Below are 24,879 nucleotides of genomic sequence, written 5' to 3'. Positions count from 1 at the left end.
GCTCTCCAGCAAGCTTTATGAACCATGCCACTTTCTTGAAAGTGGAGGGAGGGGAGCACAGTTACCCTGAAATGGACTGTGCAGGCTTTCAGAAAAAGTCCTCTCTCTTGAGGTTAGACTCCACTAGAGAGGCAGCAGACATACCCACAGCCAAAGTCACAGCTGCATTTGATCACTCAATCGGAAATGCATGCCTTTAACAAAAGCTGCACAGAGTTATTACTGGATGTGTCTCTTGAGCTCCTTCTCAAATCGGAGAGGTTTTTTAACACATCACACCAGGATTAGAATTTCCTGAAGGAATCTCTAACCCGAAAGCAGACAGGGGTTTCGAAGAAGAAACAAAGACATGCACCTCATCTTGACTGCATTTTTAAACTCCTCTCCCAGAACAGAATCTTTCCCCCCTTCTAGTAGACACAGGCTTGTATACATTAAAATAAAGAGCATATATACATTAACAAGTCTATGCCGTCCTGTATCACAGCATCAACCCCCAATCCACGACAGGCTCACCATTTCTCCCAAACAGGCATTTGGGGTGAAAGCATTGGAAAAACAAAACAAAAAAAAACCAAGAAAGCAAAAACACAAACCAAACGAAAGAGGCACTGCAGCCTAGGAGAATGATCTTTGCTAGGGCTTTCGGAGTTAAGGTATTTATTTCATGCACCACCTCACTTTTGTTCCGGTGCGAGATAGATCCACGGGTGCCAGGCATGGTGACACATACAATGGGCACGAAAACCACACAGTCAGCCTTAGCAAATTAGGTAAATAGAGATCATTTGATGGCATTCTATTGTTGCTATTGTAATCATAGCCATTTTCCCTGGTAATGGTGCTTTGTGATGAAGTGCAGTCCTCGCAGGATAATTGTGAAAGATCCCGAAAGATTCGGGGATGCAGCATCTGGTTTTAAAAGCTCTTCAGATTCAAATTGGCATTTTACTTTATCTTGAAAATGTATTAGAGATTCAGATCATGCCGGTTTAAATGGAAAGGTGAAAGCAGGGTAATTTCAATCTATGAATTATTCAATCGCAGCCTGGCGAAATTGCCATCCATGAGCTGATGCTCTGACAGTCCTCTCGCACAGTCTCCATTATGCTTGTCACTTCTATTTCTCTATCTAAGATCTCTTTCTCAGTTACCGAGCTTTGTCCCTTAGGGCTCGGCTTCACAAACCAAAGTATTTCGAATTGGCAATAACCTAAACGTGCTGCTGCTGTCTCCACAGGCTGCTTCCCCCACCCCCACCCCCAAATCATTAAAAACCACATCCATGATGATATCTGTTAGGCTCCTCGATTAGATAAATTAAAACACGCGCGCGCTCGCACACACAGGAGAGCATCACTGCAAAGAAGGCTTATGTTCTGCCAACATCACAAGAGAAGACAAAGTGATGCTCCCTGCTTCTTTCTTTGTTGTCACCGTGACCCATCCCAGTTGCGTAGCATCACGCAGAGAGGAGCCAGTACTAAAGCAGGCTTGCCTGGCACCCTGATTTCCAACCAGAGCAGATGAAGGCTGCGCCGAAGGCAGCTCTGCAGACAACTGTATACTTAGCGAGCACGGTCACTTAGGAAAATAAGAAGAAGCCATCGGATGACCGGAATCAGACTGGCATTCTCTTGGGCTGCGCTCAGCAATTCTCCACTGGTGGCTGGTTGTGTCACTGCTAGTCGACAGCTGTCCCCGCATCCAGAGAGGACTGGGATTGAATTAGGTCAGTGAGTCTGGTTTCTCCTTGACACCGTGTCCTAACTGAGGAGTGGGGGCCCCGCGCCAGCCCCCTGCCCGGCCTGAACTGGGAGCGGGGAGGGTCCCAGGGCTTCAGCTCGGTGGAGCCGCCGGCGCAGGCCCGGGCCGGACAAGCCGTGGCCAGCCTGGTCTCCTTTGTCCTAGCCTTTATCCCCGCGGGTCCGGCCGCCCGCAGGCCCGTCCCCACGGTGGCGGTGGCGGTGGCGGGGCCCAGCCGCGCTCCAGGGAGGCAGTCTGGCTGCGAGGCTCCGCGCGGCACCTGCTCGGCTGCAAACTCACGCTGCCAACCTAGAAGCCACCGTACACGCTCAGACGGCTGCTGCGCCCCTGGCCACACAACGGTAAAGGCTCCTCGTGTGAGGGATGCTGAGCAGTGGCAGGCAAATGACACTTTAAAACTCTGTCGCTTGGCGCCTAGTTGGATGCCTCGGCTCCGCTGCAGTGCGGCTGGGGAGCTGCAGGAGCGGGAGAGCAGGGCTGTGACGCAGCAGCCGGCTGATTGGCAGGGCGCTGCCCCGGTGTCCTGCACGGCTCGGCCGGGCCAGGGTGGCACGGGTCAGGTGACCTTGGAGGCACGGGCTCGCTGAAGGGGGGCAGCCTCGCTCCCTCCACACCTGGCGCCCCCCCCCCCCCCCACACACACACACACCTGGCAGGGACAGCCCCCTTGGCTTTCTGGCGGGCGCCGTGGTTGTTTGCTATTTCTTGTGGTTTTTTTTTTTTTTTTTTTAACTCCCAGCCTTTACAACTTAACTGTTTCCGTCCTGCCTGCCAAGATGCCAGGTCCTTCTTGGAGTGACCATCCCACCGCGAAGATGGGCTGAAACCGCCTCCGTCACCCAGCATTTTCCTTAAGCTTCAGCGTCAGAAGAATAAACGTGGCTGAAGCCCTGCCCGGGGTTCTGATTTCAAAAACACATCTTTTTTTTTTTTTTTTTTTTTTTCCCCTAATTTTTAAAAAATAGGTAGCAATTGCCTCCGGCTACTTGTGCGCTGTAACGAAGTAGCGAATGGTGCCTAACCGGGTGGCAAGAGCAGTAGGGAGACCTCCAGGGTAAAGGGGTCCCGCAGCTGCCGCCAGTGCACATGCTCTACCACAAAACGCAGGTTGTGCATCCCAATTAATCTGACAATGGAGCAAAAGCCTTATATGGCATCACCCCAGTGGTTTGAGGAATGCCGAAAGAAGAAAGCAGTCATTACCAGGCATTTGTTTAATGACTGTAATCATACTGAATTAATTTAACTTGCTGCAGTGTTTAACAGAAAGTCAATTATGAATTTGTGCTCGAAGAATAACAATACTAGTATTTGCATAGCACCTTCCTCTGAGGAGACCCCCTCTGAAGATAAGCTCATATCCTCGGCGTTTACAGAGCACTCAGAATGTGCTAAGTGCTTTACAGAACAATCCATGACCAGCCTCTCTGAGGACAGGTGCTTATGATTCTGAGTCAGAAGGACACATGCATACAGTAGGAAGAGCATACAGAGGATTGCTCCATGGCCCCCGCTAGGATTCAGCAGGGTTTGGGCTGGGCTTTTTTTTTTTTTTTTTCCAATTTATTTCCTACGAATTTTATTTTTCTGTTTGCTTCTTATCTGGTTGCCTTGACATGAATCCCACTTGAAACCAACAGGAGGTCAAAACTAGATGAAAGAACTTCATCTATGTAATTACAGAATTACTGTATTAGGGATACTACTTTGAGGCAGTAGGTGGGCAAGAGGGAGCCACAGGCCCATGCTGAGGGATGCTACCTGCAGAGAGCCCAACATAGGTCTTTCCTTCCCATTCCCTCATTCTCTCATTCCAGAATCCAAGTCTCTTAAATTCACCTTGCTACGTTCCTGCAAAATGTGTTGCCAGGAAATGAGCACCAAATGATACAAATAACCGATAAGTTTTACCATCATTCCTCCAAAGTACTTCTATTTTTCGAGGGAAATAAAGCTCCCAGAAAAGGTATGGCTATCTAATTGGGGTATTTTGAGCGCTGATTCACTTCTGAGGTGAAAAGAGACCTTCTCCATCTGCGGCAGATCTGTGCCCATGGTGCCGACATTCCCACAGTGTATGTAAGGCTCAGCTTGGAACCTCTAAAGCATGCACTACAAATGTGGGTGGTCACAGTGGGTCATTGGGGTAGGCCAGAGAGACTGCAGCCACATCTCTCCCTCCCTCCCTCTATGGCATCCCATCTTTGCTCATGACTTCTCTCAGGTCCTTGCCCACCAAGAAAAAGTGGCTCAGGCATTGGTATTTTTAAAAAGCGTGCCCAGGTCATTAATTCTACCCCATGCCCAAGATCGAGAACTCCTGATTAAATACAAAATATTTTCCTTTGTGCAGCATGTGAATCTGCAGTTGGAAATTCAAACATACCGTGTATACTTTAGTTGGACTACCAGAACGGAGATTTAAAAAAATGAAGTCTTCAATTTGCCTATCTGTACTGTTAAAATTCTGTACAAATCAATGAAAAGGAAATGGTTTTTAACAGAGCACATCCATACAGCTCCAGTACACCCACATATCTGTCATGGAGAACAGCCACACGTGATAGTCACACCCTAACATGGTACCTTGTTCTTTCCTCTCTTACAGCACTGGCTGCCTCATGTTGAGATTTTTGTTGACCTGGTGTCCTCCTCAGGGGACTTGAGAGCTCTCCCAGGGCAGGGGAAGGACACATTCATCCTGATGGCCTCAGTGCCTTCACTCTGCCTGGCAAGTGGTAGGTCCTCAGTATTCACAAAAGGAAAGAGGGAATGCTGTCAGAGAAGAAAGCCCAGAGACAGCCAAGTTTCCCCCATGACGACACCAAGCTTTCCTCTCATTGCAGCTTCTCCTGAAATAGCATGCTTCCCAATGACTACAAGAATGCCAATTCTCAACCATAAATACTGCTCTTAAACATAGGTGGCAAAGAATTTAAAAAAGGGTGTGTGTGTGTGTGTGTGTAGAGAAATGGATGGTGGGCTTTATGAAAGTTGATCGAAATCCTATTTGTGGGATCCCTGGGTGGCGCAGCGGTTTGGCGCCTGCCTTTGGCCCAGGGCGCGATCCTGGAGACCCGGGATCGAATCCCACATCAGGCTCCCGGTGCATGGAGCCTGCTTCTCCCTCTGCCTATGTCTCTGCCTCTCTCTCTCTGTGACTATCATAAATAATAAATAAAAAATTTTAAAAAAAGAAATCCTATTTGTATTTAATAACTAATACATTTCTCTTAATTTTAGGTATTTGGAAGTAGAAGGCATACATTTCATTTTCCTTTGCATTTTGTAGAAGGAGGCCAGTAGGGTGGTGGCCATCCATGCCTTTGTGAAAAGTCTGCCCTCTCCAGCCTAGACAAGAAAAAAAAAAAAATCTGTTCCTAAACTCTCTGGAAATCTCCATTTTCATATGTGCACCTTTTTTTATTTCTTTTCTTTTCTTTGGCCACATAATCTCTGGAAGTCTTAGGAAGTTTGTGGATTACTTCTCAGAGCTCTTATATGCATATGCAGTACAAGAAACAGGATTATCAAGGAAACTAATTGTTACATATTCTAGCTTAAGAACTCTTGCCTTAGAAATTCCAAATACTTCCAAGGTGAAATTGCAAAGTGACTCTTATGGTCTCTGTTCCAACTTCTATCCAATAAGAAAAACAAGTTCAAGAAGAACCTAGACAAGATAAAAGGTTAGAAAGGAGAAGAGATGACTATATTTATTGAATTTCATTAAACTTGAAATCATGTTTCTTCTCAAAAGTGATCTTTTTAATGACTAGCAGATTCCCCATTTTCACATTTAAAAGAACGCTATACTCTCCAGACTGTCAACTCACCTCATATGGACCCTTCCTAAGGCTTTAAAAAAATAACATGGAGGCAATTTATTCTTTCATCTTTTTGTTTTACAGGTGAGGGAGACAAGTGGAGCTCAGAAAGACTGCATCTTGCTTACAGCAGCATGTAAGTAAAAAGGCAGTCAAGCCTGGGGCCCCAAATCTCCTACACCTGCATCAGGCCCCCCTCTTTTTACATATTTGGCCAGTCATATACAGGGATTGTAAAAGCTGGGTACCAAAGCATTGGCAGCTTGAAATCAACCACGGTGGGAATATTTACACCACAGAAATGGGCAAACGCTAACATCAGGGCTGTTGTCTTCCTTCTGGAGAGCGGATTTACGTGTTGTGATATATCTAATCTCATCAAGTTGTAATCCCGTGTTCTTTCATTTCAACCCCAGAATCCAAAGTGCTTAAGAATATGAAGCATCATCGTTAAGCATAAAGCTGTCGGGTCAGAGGGCCTTTAATCCGACACCACTGGTTATCTGTGTGACCTTGGGCAAATTCATTCCCCTGTCTGGGATTCAACTTCTTTTGTAAAACGAAGATAATAATACCGTGCACATGGTTATATCTACTCGTGAAGCCGTGCATGTAAAGTACTTAGCATGGACTTAGCATGGCATGCTAAGCAGCCAATGACTATTAGCTGTGATTATTTTCCTCTTCCTCCTCCTCCTCCTTTTCTGATTCAGTTAGTCATCATGGCAGATTGATATTATTTGCACCGAGATGGGTAAAGATATTTTTAAGAGACTACAGGCCAAAAACAAAACAACCCTCCCCCCAAAATAACCCTATACAACCAATTTGGGATTGTAGAGAGTGGAGTGTCTACAGGTGAGGGAGACAAGTGGAGCTCAGAAAGACTGCATCTTGCTTACAGCAGAATGTAAGTAAAAAGGCCTGTGGTTCCTGACTTTTGTGTGTAACAGAGACTGGACGGACCTGTGTCATTTCTGCAAAAATTCCGTAATCTAAAGGAGCATCACAACTCAGCAGAGAAATTATTGAGAAACATGTCTTCAGCATGATTTTAGAGATCTTATAGAAGTATACACTGTATTTGGGGTCTCTAGGCAAAGACCAAGTTGCAGATTGTATGGAAAGCATGCAATCATGGGGCCTCTGGCCCCTGCAGTCACAGACCTCCCTGCATGAATACATTTTCACTTGTGGAGTCCAGTGGCCAATTTGCACACCTGCTGAGCTCAGTACTGTATTTTTTAGAGCTAATAATTCTTCCCTTTATGAGATTGAGCTTTAGGGGAAGAGGCTTTGCTTGCAGGATCTGGGAGGACTTAGTCCACAGAAGCAAGGAGTTGGAATGTCAACTCAGCTCTGTCTAGAGGGCTACAAGCCAGGGAGACGTCCCCTCCCCCTTTTCACTGGCACTGGCATGCCCATGGAATGGGTCCCACAGGTTCTGTGCCATCTTTTGGGCTTCTCTGAAGTCAGAGTGCTATGGAACACAGGACTGCCATTACAGGGAGAGGGTAGAGGAGCAGCTTGGAAGAAGTAGGGCAGAACTACCCTACTTCCACTCATCCCAGCCCAACCACAGAAGAACAAAAGGGGAACAGTGTTATCAACGTGGTACCCTAGGTTCAAACAAAAGCCCAAGGGAATATAGAATGAAGTCATGGCATGCTTGCAGACTGTTTATAGTCAGTAAGTTCTATCAGTTCAAAGAAAAGACAAGTCACCTGGCTCTCCTTCCCCTGCCTCCGCCACAGGCTCCATCTGGTCTACCTACTTTGGGCTTGCTCATTTACAGAGTTAAAGGTCCACTCCCAGGAAATGGCATCAGCTGGGAAAACAGGAACTGTCTAAACAGCCAGGCCGTGGCCCAGGAGACATCAGCCTTCTGGTCCCTGAAGAAAACGGTGTTTTAACCCAAATATCAATATCTAATAACAGAACTGCAAAAAAAGAAAAATAGACACAATTACCATCTATTGAATGTTTACCAGGTACCAGGCACACATGCGGAATCTTCCCAATCATAAATACAATAACAAACACCTGTGTAGGGCCTTCCGCGGTCAGAGTTCCAAATGCTTCGCATATAATAACTTATTTAGTGCCCACAACAGCCCTATGAGGAAGATCTTCCCCTACCAACTCCATAGGTCGGAACTACTAGGTCTCTTTCACAAATAAGAAAACAGAAACATGAAGAGAGTATGGTTCAAATCACACTTGTGGATTCAAACCCACATTGTCTAATCTGGGTTCAAATTCAAACCTCATGCTCTTAAACACTAATATTCAAAAATGGGATTCCTATAGATTAGCGTTCAGTTGTAACAGTCTTTGAGCAGCTTGGAAGAGCCTAGGAGAGGAGGAGAAAATAGAAACTAGTCTTGGAGTCATTCAGGAAAGGGTTAAAATCTAAAAGCTGATGAGGGAGATCCTGTCCCTCAAGAATTATTAGCAAAACGGACTTTTCAGCAAAGGATTCCTTTAGAGATGTCTGAAGTCAGTGGTATGCTAGTGTATTGGCTCTCTGGGGGAGAAAAGAATGGCTTGCAGAGTTAGCCAATTTCTGTGGTGTAAATACTCCCACCATGGCTGGTTTCAAGATTCCAACGGTTTAACAATCTGTTTGCAAGATTCCTGAGTATATAACAATGGGTTCTTGAAAGCCTATAGCAGTTGGCTTCAGCACATGGCAGTCTAGGCTCTAGTGGGGCTCACTCCCCCCAGGAACTGTATCATTTTATAAAGCCTATGCATTCAGGGCAGACTTCACAGTAAACACACAGCTCTGCGATGTTCCAGGACCTTATGTAGTCAGTCTCTTTCTCGCTCCCCCTCCCAAGCAATGTGTTTTTACTTCTTGTATTTAACGAAAGACATTTTTACTTTTGTCGTTCTTGGCTTTAAGAGGAAGGTGAGACATTTATATTTCTCTTCCCTTGACCTTCTAATAAATCTAACAAACGTGTGTGGCTTTTTAAGTAGGAATGACTCTTGGGTAAAAGCTTTCCTTTGTGAATTGGTCGGCCTCTGGGAGACCTGAGAAACTCTCAGATGTTATGCTTACATGTGTACAAGCACATGCTCGCCCACGCACATGCACATGCAAACACATTCAACACTATTTATGGTGAGCTCTGTGTCTGAACACACAGCATGCGCCATTTGGGATTTGCACCTGTTCCCAACTACCTTCTCATGCTTTAGCTGTGCACAATATTCTGAGGCCCCAACAGCCAGCCAAGTCACTCTGTAAGTACATGATTACTATGAGGTCATGATATGAATTCAGACCTAGCAAATGAAATGGCAATTACCCTTTGAAAAACAATGTAACTCTAAGGATAATCACCATGTTCTGTGTAATTTTTTTTTAGATCTTAGGGGGTGCTAATTTGTAAAGCACATATAACCAAATGAATAATTACATAGCAAAGGGCTGAAGGCAATTACAAAATAATTGCATGTTATTTGATCCCTCCATGAAAACATGCTCAATAGAATGATCCCCTAAACTGTTGTACCTGTGGAAGAATTTGAGGTTATTCTTTTTCCTTAACTCCTTTAAATTAATGTTGTTTGGTAAAATATACTAAAGTGTAGGCCCTAAGTGGAGGTTAGAAACTCAAAAGTTTGATTTTTTACTCCTGTATTATATAAAGTAAATTTACGAGATATTCAATACTTTATTATAAAATAGGCTTTGTGTGAGATGACTTTGCTCAATTGCAGGCTAATGTATTTGCTCTGAGCACATTTAAGGTAGGCTAGGCTGAGCTATCATGTCCAATAGGTCAGGTGTATCAACTGCATTTTTGACTTAGGATATTTTCAAATTATGATGGGTTTATTGGGATATAAGTCGAGGAAGCTCTGTACTAGAATCACTCAAAAATTTTAAGAATTTGGTCTTTGTTTTTTTTTTTTTGTTAAATCATGTTCACATGCATTATACATTTCTGTGCATCCCTCACAAAATGTTTCCATTCTCAGCTGAAAACAATAAGCCTGAGAGAGAGAAGGTAAGTGATTTGTTCGATGTCCTCAATCTCTTGGCTCCAAGATTTTCCTCCCATGCTACCTACATGTACTGACTTACTTTTATCCTGATCTTTATTAGTTTCCATTCCTGAAGTCAGATGAGAAAGAGGGAGACAAAGGCAGAAGCACAGCCACACTTGTTATTACAATAAAATGGAATAAGAGGTCGGGGAAACCCGGGAAGCATTTTGTAAGCACATACAGAAGCTAGAAAGCATCCCATGTTAATAAACACACAAGGAACTTGCCCCACTATGGATTCTTCTAAAACAGCATTTACAATAAACTTTTAGAGCCAATGAATAATAGTGTTGAGTATCTCATGTAATTTGTTGAACCCTGCACTGAAAGGGAGACACATAATGGATGCATGCGTACAGGATGATCATAGGTGTATTGGCCGTTTACCCTCATGATCCTGTGGCTGACCAAGAGCTAAAGCTTGTTGCCACTGTCCAGTGTCACCAGATGATATTATACCCCATATTGCTAGCCTGGGAAAAGATGAAAATTCAAGTACACTTTCTACGGACTTAGAATCCCTTTTGCACTGTCGTGAAGCCAAAAAATCATAAGTCACACCAACATATTTTGGGGCCTCCCTATAATCTAGAATGATCAGCAGTATGCCACAGCTAACTCTCCACCCTCACTGCTCTGGGCCCCGCCTCTCTCTCTCCATCTTGCTTTTGGCAATTTCTTATTCTAATCATGTTTTGCAAAGTTTCAAGAGTGAAAAACTACTAAAAGCCAAAGAAGTATCTGGGAGAAAAATTATTTCTTGTATTTTAATGAGATTAATTACAGCTGACCTTTGAATAAGATGAGTCTGGGCTGCATGGGTTCACTTATATGTGGATTTCTTATCATCTGGTACTGTAAATGTATTTTCTCTTCTTTATGAATTAAAAAAAAGATTTTATTTATTTATTCATGAGAGACACAGACGGCAGAGACATGGGCAGAGGGAGAAGCAGGCTCTTCACCGGAAGCCCAATGTAGGACTTGGTCCCCAGACACCGGGATCACGCCCTGAACCAAAGGCAGATGCTCAACCGCTAAGCCACCCAAGCGTTCCTTCCTTATGAATTTTTTAAATAATATTTTGTTTTCTCTGGATTTATTGTAAGGATATATAATATAATACACATAGCATACAAAATATGTTAATTGACCATTCTCAGTAAGGCTTCTGGTCAACAGTAGGCTATTCGTAGTTAAGTTTTTAAGGGGTCAAAAGTTACAGGCAGAATTTTGACTGCACAGGGTTTGGTTATCATGCTGTTCAATGGTCAACTATACTGTTTTACTTCTATTTTTAGGACATTTTAGAATTTTTCCTTGAAGGATCCAGTGGATACAGAAGTGTTCCAAGAGCTGAAATTGGCAGCATTAGAACTTTCTGACACCATGAGTGTTCTTAATAAACTCTAGATGATGGAGTTTAGAAATATAGTTATATGATACTTGGAGTTGAAACTTGTGGTTTTCCAAGCAAAGGCTTGGAAATTATCTACTTCCAAACTATGCTGCCAAAGTGACTCAGGTCTCTCCCATCCCTAGAGGATGTGATGCTGGGGAATGACAAGTATAGGGGTAGATGCAAACTGTCAACAGACGATCTTTTCCCAGATTCATGTCACTAATGCTTCTTCCACTGATAATTAAAAATGGAACCGCCATATTTAATCCATTGTATCACTCAACGTGCCTTTGTTTCCATGATAAGTTAAATATGGTCACAGGCATCAAGATTATGTAAGCATAAAAGAACAGAAATAGCTTTCTTATGTTAAGCATAATATGAGAAAATGAACAGCAAGCTATCACAGGGTTTAGGTTCACCCTTTCATAGTGAATTAAAAGTCATATTGAGTTAGTAAAAGAACACATTTGTGAAAACTAGACTTCTTAACAGATTTAGGAATGTTTTCAAGATGCATATCGGACAGATGAGCAGCCCTTAAAATACAAGGACAAAAAGCATCCGGCTGGTCAGCTTCTCTGATTTATAAAGAGAACTGCCACTGGGGATGGACTTGGATTTGAAAATTGCCAGAGATGTTCGATATAATTGGAAATTGAAAGGGGCATAAATGGGAAGTAAGGAGGTAAAGATAGCACACGTTAAATATTCTTTTAAGAAGTATGGTTAACGGGATCCCTGGGTGGCTCAGTGGTTTAGCGCCTGCCTTTGGCCCGGGGGCATGATCCTGGAGTCCCAGGATTGAGTCCCATGTCAGGCTCCCTGTGTGGAGTCTGCTTCTCCCTCTGCCTGTGTCTCTGCCTCTCTCTCTCTCTCTCTCTTTCTGTGTGTGTCTGTGTGTGTCTCTCATGAATAAATAAATAAAATCTTAAAAAAAAAAAAAAAGAAGTATGGTTAACAAGGACTCATTAGAAGTCACAGTTAAGGGCACCTTAACTGGGTGGCTCAATAGTTGAGCATCTGGCTTCGGCACAGGTCATGATGGGGATCGAGTTCCACATCAGGCTCCCCATGGGGAGCTTGCTTCTCCCTCTGCCTATATCTCTGCCTCTCTCTCTGTGTCTCTCATGCATAAATAAAAATAAAATCTTTAAGAAAAAAAATAGAAGTCACGGTTAAAAAGGTACCTATTTCTACAAATGAGGTTTTGGAGGGCTATTTATTTAGGATGGAAACTTTTAAAATAAATGTATTGGCTGACAAGTTAGAAGTATGGGAGACAGAAGAGTCGATTGTTGGAGCTCCAGAAAGACATGGGACAGGGCCAAGAACAAGGTGGACATGTTGGCTTTGAGCATCTGAAACTGAGGTAAAGGTGGCATGGGGACAAGAAGGAGTTAGCACTTCCCATCTGTCCAAACCTGGCTTCCAGAATGAAGAGAAATGCTACCAATATGTCTGATCAGAGACAAAGACTGTTCTGTTCCCAGATATAGCTCCTGTGATACTATTAATGTAGTCCAAGACTGAATTAGCCGTTAGACGCCTGGCTGGCCCAGTTGGTGGAGCATGTGGCTCTTGATCTCAGGGTTGTGAGTTCAATCCCTATATTGGATATAGAGATTATGTAATGAAATAAAATCTTTAAAAAAAAAAAAAAAAGATTGAGGGACGCCTGGATGGCTCAGTGGTTAAGTACATCTGCCTTTGGCTCAGAATGTGATCCTGGAGTCATGGGATCAAGTCCCACATCGAGCTCCCTGCATGGAGCCTGCTTCTCCCTCTCCCTATGTCTCTGCCTCTTTCTGTGTCTCTCGTGAATAAATAAATAAAATCTTTTAAAAAAATATTCCATTGGCTTTTTTAGACAATAAATCACTTTTCCTTGGGAAATAGTATAACATAAAGGTAAATGATAAGAGTTCTGGCATTAGGTTTCTGTCCTGACTCACCCACTTACTAGCCAGAGGATTTTGGTCAAGTACCTTATAAGTCACAATTTTCAAAAAAAAAGTAAAATAGAAATAATAATAATAATAATAATAATAATAAATCTACCTCAGAGAATTACCCTGAGAACTAAATGGGAGATAACTAATAGTAAACATTCAGGAAATATATTATTTTTTTGTTTGTTTGTTTGTGTTTTTTTTTTTGAAATATATTATTTTGATTGCTATTACTACCCGTGCGGTAAATGAAAATCAGTAGATATTTTTATGGAGTTATTAAGAAACATTTCCCTCATTCTATATACTGTTGACTTTTTTAGACTCCAGCATAAGGTTTTAACCCTATTGAATTTTGTGCATGTTAGATTCATTTTATTGTTCCGTTTTCCTAAGATCCTTCTGTGTTCTGACTCCATCATTCCATGTATTTATTGCCCTCTGCAGCCTGTGTGAGCCGTGAACCTGAGAGTCCTGGCCCACCACTACTACTGCATACCCTGCATCCACTTCCACCTTCTTCCCCGCTGACAGATGCTAGATCTGGTTCAGCCCAGGCAATGGGCTCAATGTCAACATGCTGTCTCCCCACATCCCTTGCAGCTAGGGGTGGTCATGTGACCAGTTCTGGCCAACCAGGTAAAAGCAAAAGTCACAGGATGGGCATCCAGGTATTGTTTATTAAGGAGGCTAGGTTCATGAGAATGAAAACCAGATCCCCAGAATGATGGAAAAGAAGGAAGAGGAGCCTGGGGCTTGATGCCCTCCTGCAGCTGCTGTGCAGGCCTTTCACTGTGCATCACCAGGGTCCTTGTCCTGTGACGAAAACAACCCCTTCTTGGTTAAGTCTCTGCCATCAGGACTCTGTTACATTTAGCAACTACAATTCCTACCTGCGACAGGTGCCATCTGTAACACATCTAAGTATTTGGGGGCAGGAAAAGAAACCTAAGCAGAACAGAGCTAAAGCTAGAACACTGTAGGGGCACCTGGGTGGCTCAATCAGTTAAGCATCTGCCCTCGGCTCAGGTCATGATCTCAAGGTCCTGGGATCAAGTCCCGCATTGGGCTCCCAGCTCAGTGAGGAGATGCTTCTCCCTCTCTCTCTCCCTTCTCCCTCTCCAATAAATAAAACCTTTAAAAAAAAAACTAGAACACTATAGTATATCTTTACAAACCATCCTCTGCTTTGTTTTATTCCAGATTTGAGATATATCTATCATATAACATTGTGTAAGTTTAAGGTGTACAAGTGTGAGGAGTTGATGTACATATATAGATTGCTTTCACATTAATGTCTTACTTTGCAAAAACTGTCCATAGGTAATAGTTGCAAAAATTGTCCATAGGTCACAGTTGTGTTGGCCTTTGTCTCTATGATTAAATCATTGAGATTGCATCCTCTGGGTAGGTGGTATGCATTCAGTATCAATTTGTAAAACCAAAAAGGGTCATGCAGTGATCAACTCCCTGTGGTACAGACGAGGGAACAGGGGCTCAGATGCCTTGTTCCAAATCAGGCTTCCAGGAAGTCCTAGCACTGTGCTCACTCCGTATTCTCACAACCAGGGCTTACTCCACTGCACCACGCTGTTTGGGGTGAAAACTCTTTCAAACCTTTCATTTGTCTTATGCTCTTGCTTCAGGATCTCATTTTACTTTCCGCCAAATTATATTATTAACTTTTAAATATCCTTGGAGCACGCATGTGGGATTAAAGTGTTTGTTTTCTAGGTGAACATACTTTGGTTCCCAGTACCTTCTGGTGTCCTGTCCACAGTCACAAAGAATTGGTGGTAGTAAGGCATGAGGTTGAAGACCACTGTGCAGCTATACGACAAAGCCAGACAGAGGGCCTCAAATCACCACCTAGAACTTGGGGCGGGGGGTCACTCTGCCCTCCTCCCCTCCAATTGTGAGAATGGCTTCCCCCCAGTGATACCTGTCATGCTTCTAGGTGGAAAACAAATTGTGGATTTCTGTACCACCCCAAAATGGGACAATACTAGCACAAACATTTCCTTGATATTTAATAGCTCCCTACCTCCCTCCAACTGCTGCAGCTGCCGCGCTATGACAGCCACAGGGGAGATTAGATAGGGCATCTGCACCTGGCCAGCCATAAACTGCTCCTCAGTCGCATAGGAAGGTGAACAGGCCCAGTGTCCTTCCCTCCTTTGACCTAGAGTGTGAAAACATGAAAGAGAGCTGTAATTATTTATAAACAATAAAAACTTCTGTGGTGTGTGTAAAATGAATGGATTTATTTACCTGCTCAGAGTGGAAGCAGAGCTTTTCCCTGGTTGTTGACCAGGACTTCACTGGGTCCTTTATGTATTTATTTATTTTTAATTTTATCTATGTATTTGTTTGTTTGTTTGTTTTTGGTAACCTCTACACCCAACATGGGGCTTGAACTCACAGCCCTGAGATCAAGAGCCACAGGCTCTACTGACTAAGCCTGCCGGGTGCCCCTCAGTCTGGTAGCTGATGATTCAACCCTTCACAAAGCAGGAACTTTGCTCTCCATAACTCTGCCTGGTTCTTTCTGGTGCACCTGTCCCCCCACGCCCAGCCAGGCTCTGGCCTCCTCCCTTGTTTTTCTGACCCAGCACTGATCCTGAGGCAGGACAAGTGGGGCTCAGCTCGGGAAGCCGGTAGAGCTGGGTGCGCTTTGTGGAGTCCTCTCCATCATTATGATTCAGTGGATCCTGGCTGGCTAAAAGTACGATTAAAATGAGTTTATAGACTTCTGTGGCCAGCTGTCATCTACTTAGCTGCAATGTGGTAATTTGAGAGCATTAAAAAAAAAAAGACTCCACATTAGCAGATCATTTGAATGTGCCCCCCTCTTTTTCCTCCACAAATCCTAATGCTCTACACTTTTGTTACCAGTAGGTTATATAAGCATGAATCATTCTTAGAGTTGAATAACTCCTTTGACCATGTGGAGTTCAGAGGCACACAAGGAACTCTAGCTGAAATGGAAGCTTGCCATTTTGGTGACACTTTCCACTCCAGTTTTCTACTAGTTTCCAAACTTGTCAAGTATGAGAGCCCTTTTTTTTTTTTTTACCTAATACTAGTAGTTTTGTTTTAGTCTCTGTTGATTGAGATTACCAGAAGCTACCATGAAAACAGCCTATTTTATATTTATTAATCATCCCAACAGCCACTTACACATGAAAAATAGTACATACATTCCAGTATATTCTTTATTCTGTTCTCAAGAATACTTGGTATAAATATAGATTTCAGGACTCCTCAACGAAACTTCAAGGGTTCCCAGGGGATTGAGGGCCAAATTATAAATACAGCCACTCTTCGAAAGAGTGAATGACTCTTTCAGAAGGAATTTAGAGAGAGAGCTGTTAAAAGAATCTTGCAAAATCTTGCAGAATAAGATCATTGGTATGTCATGTTCCACAAGACAAATGGAGAGAATGCTAGGAAGATAGCTTCTGAGTTTCCAGCAATAACTTTAGGTGCTGTGCTCTTGCAATTTAATTAATCTATGGGCACTGTGGTTTTTTTAATGGACCAATGTAATTAGATAGAATTCATAATCAACTCAAATATTTATCTACTTGGGGCGCCTGGCTGGCTAAGACAGTGAAGTGTGTGACTCTTGATCTCAGGGTTGGGAGATTGAGCCCTATGTTAGACGTAGAGCTTACTTAAGAAAATTTTTTTTTTACTATCTTTTATCTTCTTATAGTGCATAACCCTTAACAGTATAATCACCATACATTAGCAATAGAGATCATAATGCACAATCTGATTTAATTTTTTTTATTTAATTTTTATATGAGATTTTTAACGAAATACTGAGCTATCATACAGAATCTAAATCATGTTCTCTCCCTTTATTCAGACCTATAAAATAATAATATTCAGAGAATTGGATATGTTTCAGAAGTTATTTCTAGCTTCATTTTCCTTTTTGATTTGAGGCAAACAATGGTTTCCACAAGATTCTCAGATTCACATCTTCAAACACAAAGCAGAATTCTAGTGTAAATTATAGTCCTTTCTTCTCTAAAAAAGTGCAAAGAAAAAACACAGTGTATCTCATTTTTCAATAATTCTCAACTGTTGATATTTCCTCCTGGGAACTCTTCCTGATGAAATTACATTCAGTTTATAATCTAAAGAACCTGTGTTGCACTGGAGAGAAGAAATGTAAGGATCAGTCTCACACCTAAGCCAAACCATTCCCTGGATAATCCTCTCCAGATAACAAACATTAGAAAAAGCAAAGATCACCCTCACATGAGCAGTTCCAAGGTCGCACATCCCCAGGAGGAATACTTCGAGACTTCCTTGGGTGCCTAGTTACAAGAATGATAGGGTCCAATGTGACAAAAGATACACATTCCCATAAAGCATTTATACAAGTTAAATAGTGACCCCCACCAAGCAGGCAGGGGACCTGATAACCTCTCCTAGTCAGGCTGTCCAGAGAGATCTTTGAAAGCCAAAGGGCAGACTCACATAAACTCAACTGCCCTGATAATATGCAGTTGACCTGCCAACATCTTATGGTTACACACCTAAGCAGACTTTCCAAAAGGACAAAAATCAAAGGCTTCACTCTCAGTCTTGTTCTGTAGCACAGGACTGAATTCTTCACAGAGTGTAATACTTTCCTTGACCCCGAAGACACCAACTGCCTCTCCCCAAGTCCACCACAGAACCCACTCTCCCTGGATTTGCATCCAGGTGCAAATTCATACATGTGGTGGGAATCCTTCATCCAAATGCAAATCATTTTGTGAGATCAAAATTCTTTTGCTATGAACAGTAGGGGCCAGCCTCTAAGAAAATTTGCATTTTAACCGGTAATATAGGTACAGCCATGGGTTAGAGAAATGAAGGGACAAAGAGATCATTACAAAAACAAATTAACAAACAAATGAGATATGAATATACTCTATTAACTGTCTACATTTTTGAAACAGGAAGAGACTAGAATTTAGAACACTGAAACACATCCAACTGAAAAGGAGCAAAAGGAATTTTAATGAATTACACCACAACTTGAGATGCAGACTGGATAATTAGAGTCTCCATTATTGTAACTCAGTGGAAAAACTGGCTGGATTTAGCTCCCTTTAGATGATTGCCTGTAGTTTAAGACAGCTAAGTTATAAAGAAAGCCAAGCTAATATTAGAAAAAGTTAAAAACATTTCCTGCCAAATATTTTTAAATGACTTGCTAATATAACACTTTAGGACACTGTTTTCTATATTATATATATAAAAAATGAAACCAGAGAATTTCCCCAAATTTAGTTCCCAAAACTCCTGCATTAGTTTGTTATATCACCCTCCATAATCCAAATATATTGACACTGAGAATAACCAAGATATCCAGAGTCAGTGATATGGATACACATTAAAAGCAATAAAAATGACTGATGGGAAAAGTATTACCTACAATTTTTGAGACAGAGCTGTAAGTACCTTGACCATCGAGGAGATCCACCATGAAAGCACAAAAGTGAGCAATGACCAATATCACATGTCTTTGTCCTCACCACCAGACATGTAGATTCACATCCTCAGGAGCTTTAGGGTTAGACACTGGCCCTCTGAAGACCTGAGCCCCCTCTACCCACAGGCTAGAAAGGGTTCAAGGCTTACCTGGCAATGGATCCTCTGAATCCAATATGCAGGACAGAGTAAGATCAGCCTTAGCAACCATAGGGGAATGAAGGCCACCAAGACCATTTTCTTCTAGGCTTTCCCGAGTCTGGTGAAAATTGGTCACGGACAATAATCTACAATTGTCTTTGAGCAAGTCAGGTCTCCCTACTACTGTTTTTTTCTGCCAGGCCCCTACCCCAAGCTCATGCCTGACGTTTGACTTCTAAACCATTGACTAGGAGCAGCCCGGGTGGCTCAGCGATTTAGTGCCACCTTCAGCCCAGGGCCTGATCCTGGAGACCCAGGATCAAGTCCCACGTCGGGCTCCCTGCATGGAGCCTGCTTCTCCCTCTGCCTGTATCTGCCTGTGTGTGTGTGTGTGTGTGTGTGTGTGTGTGTGTGTGTGTGAGAGAGAGAGAGATGAATAAATAAATAAAATCTTTTAAAAATATATAAATAAATAAATAAACCATTGACTATAGTAGGGACTATGGGCTAGATTAGCTGACGGACTCTATTTGGAATTGTTTAACGTGGTTTAGTGTAATTACTGGCACATGATAATCACATATGTGTTTCTCTTCTCTTTCATTCTCGCCTTCCCTTCCTGCCTTTCTGAAACCAGAGCAGAAGTGTGTGCATGCACACTGGAGTGAATGTCCTAGTCACATCAGACTGGAATTGTAAAACTCTTCCTTATCACAAAATACATGTAAAGCTTATTGTTATTAAAAGAAGGAAAAAGCTTAGCCCACCCTTACCTCCTTAATCCTTCTTCAGTCTTGCCCTAAAACTTGTGCTCAGGGATGTCACAGGGAGCCAACAGTTAGGCTTCTACAAACGGTGCTTTATTAATGCTTGCTTTAAAAAACACAGAACTTTATATTTTCCCACCCAGTCCTTCCCCAAGGTCAATACGTGACTCAAAGTTCAATTTTTTTCAAGCTCTGTTACCACTATTGTTTGATATGGATTGTTTAGGAAGTGCCAAACTCAAGGTCAGGTGTGTATTAAACATTCAATAAAAATTCTTTACCTTCTCACTCCTTATACTTTTTTTAAAAAGACTTATTTATTTATTTATTTATTTATTTATTTATTTATTTATTTAACAGAGAAAGAGTGATCATGAGCAAGGGGAGGGGCAGACTTAGAGAGACAAGCAGACTCCCTGCTTAGTGGGGAGTCCGACGCAGGGCTCAATCCCAGGACTCTGAGATCATGACCCGAGCCAAAGGCAGATGCTTAACTGAGTGAGCCACTCAAGTGCCCCTCTCCACACTCCTTATATTTAAAGCTAAATGGAAACCGGGTGTTGCTTACGTTCTATACTATCCATCCCACTGAGAAAGCTTCAACCATTTGAACACTAAGCCTCTTTATTTTCTGCATGATTTTAGTTTATTCATAGTTTCTGGTATATATAACACTATTGCTCATTCTATGGTTCATTCAACGGACACTTTGCAGTGCCCTTTAGGTGGAGTGTTATGAACAGCACCATAGTGAGGCTAGAAATAAGGCAGTGTTATGGTTGACAGAGGAGGCTAGTGAAGAGTGCGGGCTCATGAATAGTTGTGAGCAAGTTACTTCTATGCTGTTCCTCTGTTTCCTTATATTTAAACTGGGGATATCCAGAGTATCTACCTCATAGGGTTGTTGTAGGTATTAAATGGGGAAGATCCTGTGAAGTGCACGGAACAATGTCTGACACACAGTAAGGATTTAAGTGATAACTATTTTGATGTACCCAGATGCCAGTGCAGGGGTTCTTAATTAGGGGTCCATGGAGTTCTAAGGTCCACAGATGGAATTAGAGTATCCCAGAACTCCTTGAAATTACTTGCAAAATTCAGAGTTCTTCATCTAGAGATCCAAGTTTATGATTTTCGTCAGATTCTCAAAGGGGCGTGTGAAGCACAAAAGGTTAGGATGCCCTGAACTAAGGGCTACAGAGACACAAGACAAAACTTTTGCCCTCAGAGACCTCATAGTCTAAAAGAGGAGACAGACATTCAGTAACAATAAAATAAGACAGCAGTGACATAGAAATGGCCCAGGATGCAATGTGACACATAGGAGAGCCCCCAAGAGGGGTGATGCAACAAAACTTCCCATAGAATAGTTGACATTTAAGAGAAGTACTAAGTATGAGGTAGCCAGATGTAATGGGAAAGTAAGAGTGTTCCAGGGATAGCAAGAGTCATATGCAAAGGTAGGCGCTGATGTGCACTATTTAGGAAAGAGAAAATAGTTGAGTATGCTTGAGCTAAGAAACTAACCGGAGGTAAGGACACTAGAGGCAGTTAGGAGCTTACTGCGTCAAACCACAAAGTGAACCAGTCATTACCTCAACAAAGGCATTGGTCTCAGGTGGTGAATGAGCAATAAGCCCAGGTCTTTCCTTATGCATACATCAGGAGCTCATGAATCTGTCAATTAATTATTGCAAATATGTACTGAGGTATGTTCCCTAACACTTACCTAAAGAATCTTATTCCGACCATCCATGACTATCAGTTGTGGTTAGTGATTTTCATTTCAGAATTAGGAAAATCTATTGAGAAAAAAAAAGGCAAATTTAAAAGCTAACTTATTTATGAAAAAACATTTCCAATTCTATTTCAATCTGTTCCTGAAATCCAGTTGGAATGACCGAAGTATTCCTTGCGCATGTAACTGAAAGGGTATCTGTGATCATTTCAGTGGTGGTGACTAGTTTTTATATATCCTGTAGCTAAACATAATCGATTTTGTAGCTTCCTAATGATCTGCCTTGAGGAGTTATTATTTCTGATGGCAATTAATCAAAATTAAAACAGACTGCATAGAATGAAGCAAATTCAAAATCTAGCCTCAGTTAGGAACACCTGCACATTAAGATTAATCATGGGCCCTGCTTGAATGTGACAGGTGTATCAATATTATAGAGAAAGAGAAAGCTAACATTTTCCAGCAGAGTTCCAAGTGTATTTCCAAGAAGCAAAGGTTCTGAGCCGGAGTCTGTGTTGAACAAAACCACACAAAATCCACAGTGGCCCATTACATTGGAATTAAAATTATTTTCTTCCAAAAAGTTTAGATATTTGTGGCAATCTGCATTACTAAACATAAAATGCAGGGAGAGGTGACAGTGAAATGGAGGAATGAAAGTTTTCCACTGTCTTCCCCCATGAAAAAAACCCCACCAGTTTGGACCATCACCCACAAATGAGAGTGCTTTTGGATTTCCAGGAGTCCAACAGAGAAGTTCCAACACACTTATGGAGGAAAATCTAAGATTGGACACACTAAAGAGGAGGAGAACAGTTTCACTCGATCCGTCAGCCTTCCTCCACAGTAGCACAGCTCAGCACTGAGGGAGACCTTGTTTGCCAGTGACTTCTTCACAAGGAAAGTGCAGGCATGTGACTAAGTGCCTCACTTCCCCAGCTATGCAGGATGCTGCCGAAGAGGCCCCAGTGCTTCTTGCCTCATCCAGGATACTGAGATGTGCTATATAACTGAAGGGTCAGAAGGGCCTGAAAGAACAGCAGCCAGGGCATTTGGAGAACAGAAGTGGTTTCCTTCGAGAAGCCCAACTGTGAACCACTGGGGGTGCCTCACCTGTGCCTCCCCCCAACTGGCCCACAGGCGCCCTCAACACTTGGCACAACTTCCTCTCAGCCACCCTTACCCTCACCAACCACCATCACCACGTGGCCTGCTCATTTTCACACTGCCAAGGTCAATGACTGCAAGTCTTAGAGACCGCTAATGAGCATGTGCAGAAAGCCAGCATGAATCCGTAGGATTGGGAAAAAGCACAAAACTTCAGCATTCAGAAGTGCCCTAAGGAAGATAAATTGGAGGATGTCAGCAGTGAGCTGGGCTTTGCGGGGTTAGGAGGCAGAAACACCATCTTAAGAATCACCCCCCACGCACTCAGCCACCAACAGAGAACAAGAAGTGCGGAGGATGTGTATCCACAGAAAATGTCTGAAAGGGCACCTGGGTGGCTCAGTGCTTAAGCATCTGCCTTCAGCTTAGGTTGTGATCCCAGGGTCCTGGGATTGAGTCTTGCATCAGGCTTCCCACAGGGAGCCTGCTTCTCCCACTGCCTGTCTCTGCCTCTCTCTCTGTGATCTCTTGAATAAATAAATAAATATAATCTTAAAAAAATAAAAATAAAGAAGTTTAAAATAAATAAATAAAATCAAGGAGAACTTTTTTTTAAAGATTTTATTTATTTGACAGAGAGAGAGAGGGCACATAAATGGAGGTGGGGGGCAGAGGGAGAAGCAGACTCCCTGCTGAGCAGGGAGCCTGACTCGGAGCTCAATCCCAGGATCCCAGGATCCCAGGATTACAATGTGAGCCGAAGACAGATGCTTAACCAACTGAGCCTCTCAGACATCCCATAAAAATCAAAGAAAATTTTAAAATCAGCAAAGACAAAACACAACCTTATATACAAGGGAAACTTCATAAGGCTATCAGATTTCTCAGCAGAAGTCTTGCAGGTCAGGAGAGAAGGAGATGATATATTCAAAGCACTGAAAGAAAATAAAATTGCCAATCAAGAATACTTCACTCAGCAAAACTGAACTTCAGACATGAAGGAGAAATAAACAGATAAACAAAAGCTAAGGGAGTTCGGGCAGCCCCAGTGGCGCAGCGGTTTGGCGTCGCCTGCAGCCCAGGGTGTGATCCTGGAGACCCTGGATCGAGTCCCATGTCAGGCTCTCTGTATGATGCCTGCTTCTCCCTCTGCCTGTGTCTCTGCCTCTCTCTCTGCCTCTATGAATGAATAAATAAAATCTTTAAAAAAAAAAAAAAAAAAGCTAAGGGAGTTCATCACCACTAAACCTATTTTTTTTTAAGATTTTATTTATTTATTCATGAGAGACAGAGAGAGAGAGAGGCAAGGACACAGGCAGAGGGAGAAGCAGGATCCATGCAGGGAGCCCAATGCGGGACTCAAGCCCAGGTCTCCAGGATCACACCTGGAGTGCTAAACCACTGAGCCACCCGGGATGCCCCACCACTAAACCTATTTTATAAGAAATGCTGATAGGATTTTTTTTCAAGCTGAAATGAATGGACACTAATTATTAGTTTGAACACAGGTTAAAATATACTTTGGTAAAGGTAACTATATAGTCAAATTCAGAATAGTCTAATATTGTAATGTGATAGTGTGCTAATCACTTAAATTCTAGTATAAAAGCTGAAGGATGGGATCCCTGGGTGGCGCAGCGGTTTAGCGCCTGCCTTTGGCCCAGGGCGCGATCCTGGAGACCCAGGATCGAATCCCACGTCAGGCTCCCTGCATGGAGCCTGTTTCTCCCTCTGCCTGTGTCTCTGCCTCTCTCTCTCTGTGATGACTATCATAAATAAATAAAATTAAAAAAAAAAAAGCTGAAGGACAAAAGTATCAAAGTTTGTGTCTGTGAAAGAACAAAAACATTAAAGCTTGTAATTGTGGCTTATAGCTACAATAATTTAATGGACACACAATATAAAAAAGATGTGAATTGTGACATCAAAAACCATAAAATGAGGGAGAGTGAAAGAGTATCTATATGCAATCAGATTTAAGTTGCTATCTTTCCTTTCCATCCTGGGCCCAACAGCTGGCTCCTGCAAAGAAAGGTGGTGAGAAGAAGGGTTGTTCTGCCATCAACAAGTTGTGACCAAAGAATACACCATCAATATTCACAAGCCCATCCATGGAGTGGGTTTCAAGAAGCCTGCCCCATGAGGCACTCAAAGAGATCTGGATATTTGCCATGAGGAGATGGGAACTCCAGATGTACCCATTGACACCAGGCTCAACAAAGCTGTTTGGGCCAAAGGAATAAGGAATGTGCTATACCATATCCATGTGTGGTTGTCTAGAAAATGTAACAAGGATAAGGATTTACCAAAGAAACTCTATACATTGGTTACCTATGTACCTGTCACCATTTTCAAAACTCTACAGACAGTTAATGTGGATGAGAACTAATCACTGATTGAGAACTAATAACTTGATTGTCAAATAAAGATATAAAACTGCAAAAAAAAAATTAAGTTTCTGTCACCTTAAAGTAGACTGTTACAATGATAAGGTGTTTTGTAAGCCTCATAGTAACCAGAAAGCAAAAACCTGTAATAGATACATAAAGGTAAGGAGAAGGGAATCAAAGCCTAGCACTACGGAAAATCATCAATTCACAAAGACAGCAAGAAAGAAAGG

At 42.5% G+C, this 24,879-nt stretch overlaps 1 long non-coding RNA gene across 1 annotated transcript; it reads left to right on the top strand.

Annotated features, from left to right (window-relative positions):
- The first annotated feature begins 1,278 nt into the window (after nt 1-1,278).
- Nucleotides 1,279-24,654, top strand: LOC140626044 (uncharacterized). The gene is made up of 3 exons (XR_012025291.1): nt 1,279-1,732; nt 5,679-5,730; nt 24,275-24,654. It is a non-coding gene; the product is annotated as an uncharacterized lncRNA (long non-coding RNA).
- Nucleotides 24,655-24,879: the final 225 nt, after the last annotated feature.

The sequence above is a fragment of the Canis lupus genome, chromosome 37 (genome assembly GCF_048164855.1).
Source record: "Canis lupus baileyi chromosome 37, mCanLup2.hap1, whole genome shotgun sequence".
NCBI classification, from domain to species: Eukaryota; Metazoa; Chordata; class Mammalia; order Carnivora; family Canidae; genus Canis; species Canis lupus.
Note: the sequence above shows the minus strand (reverse complement) of the source record. Positions and strands in the feature narration are given on the sequence as shown.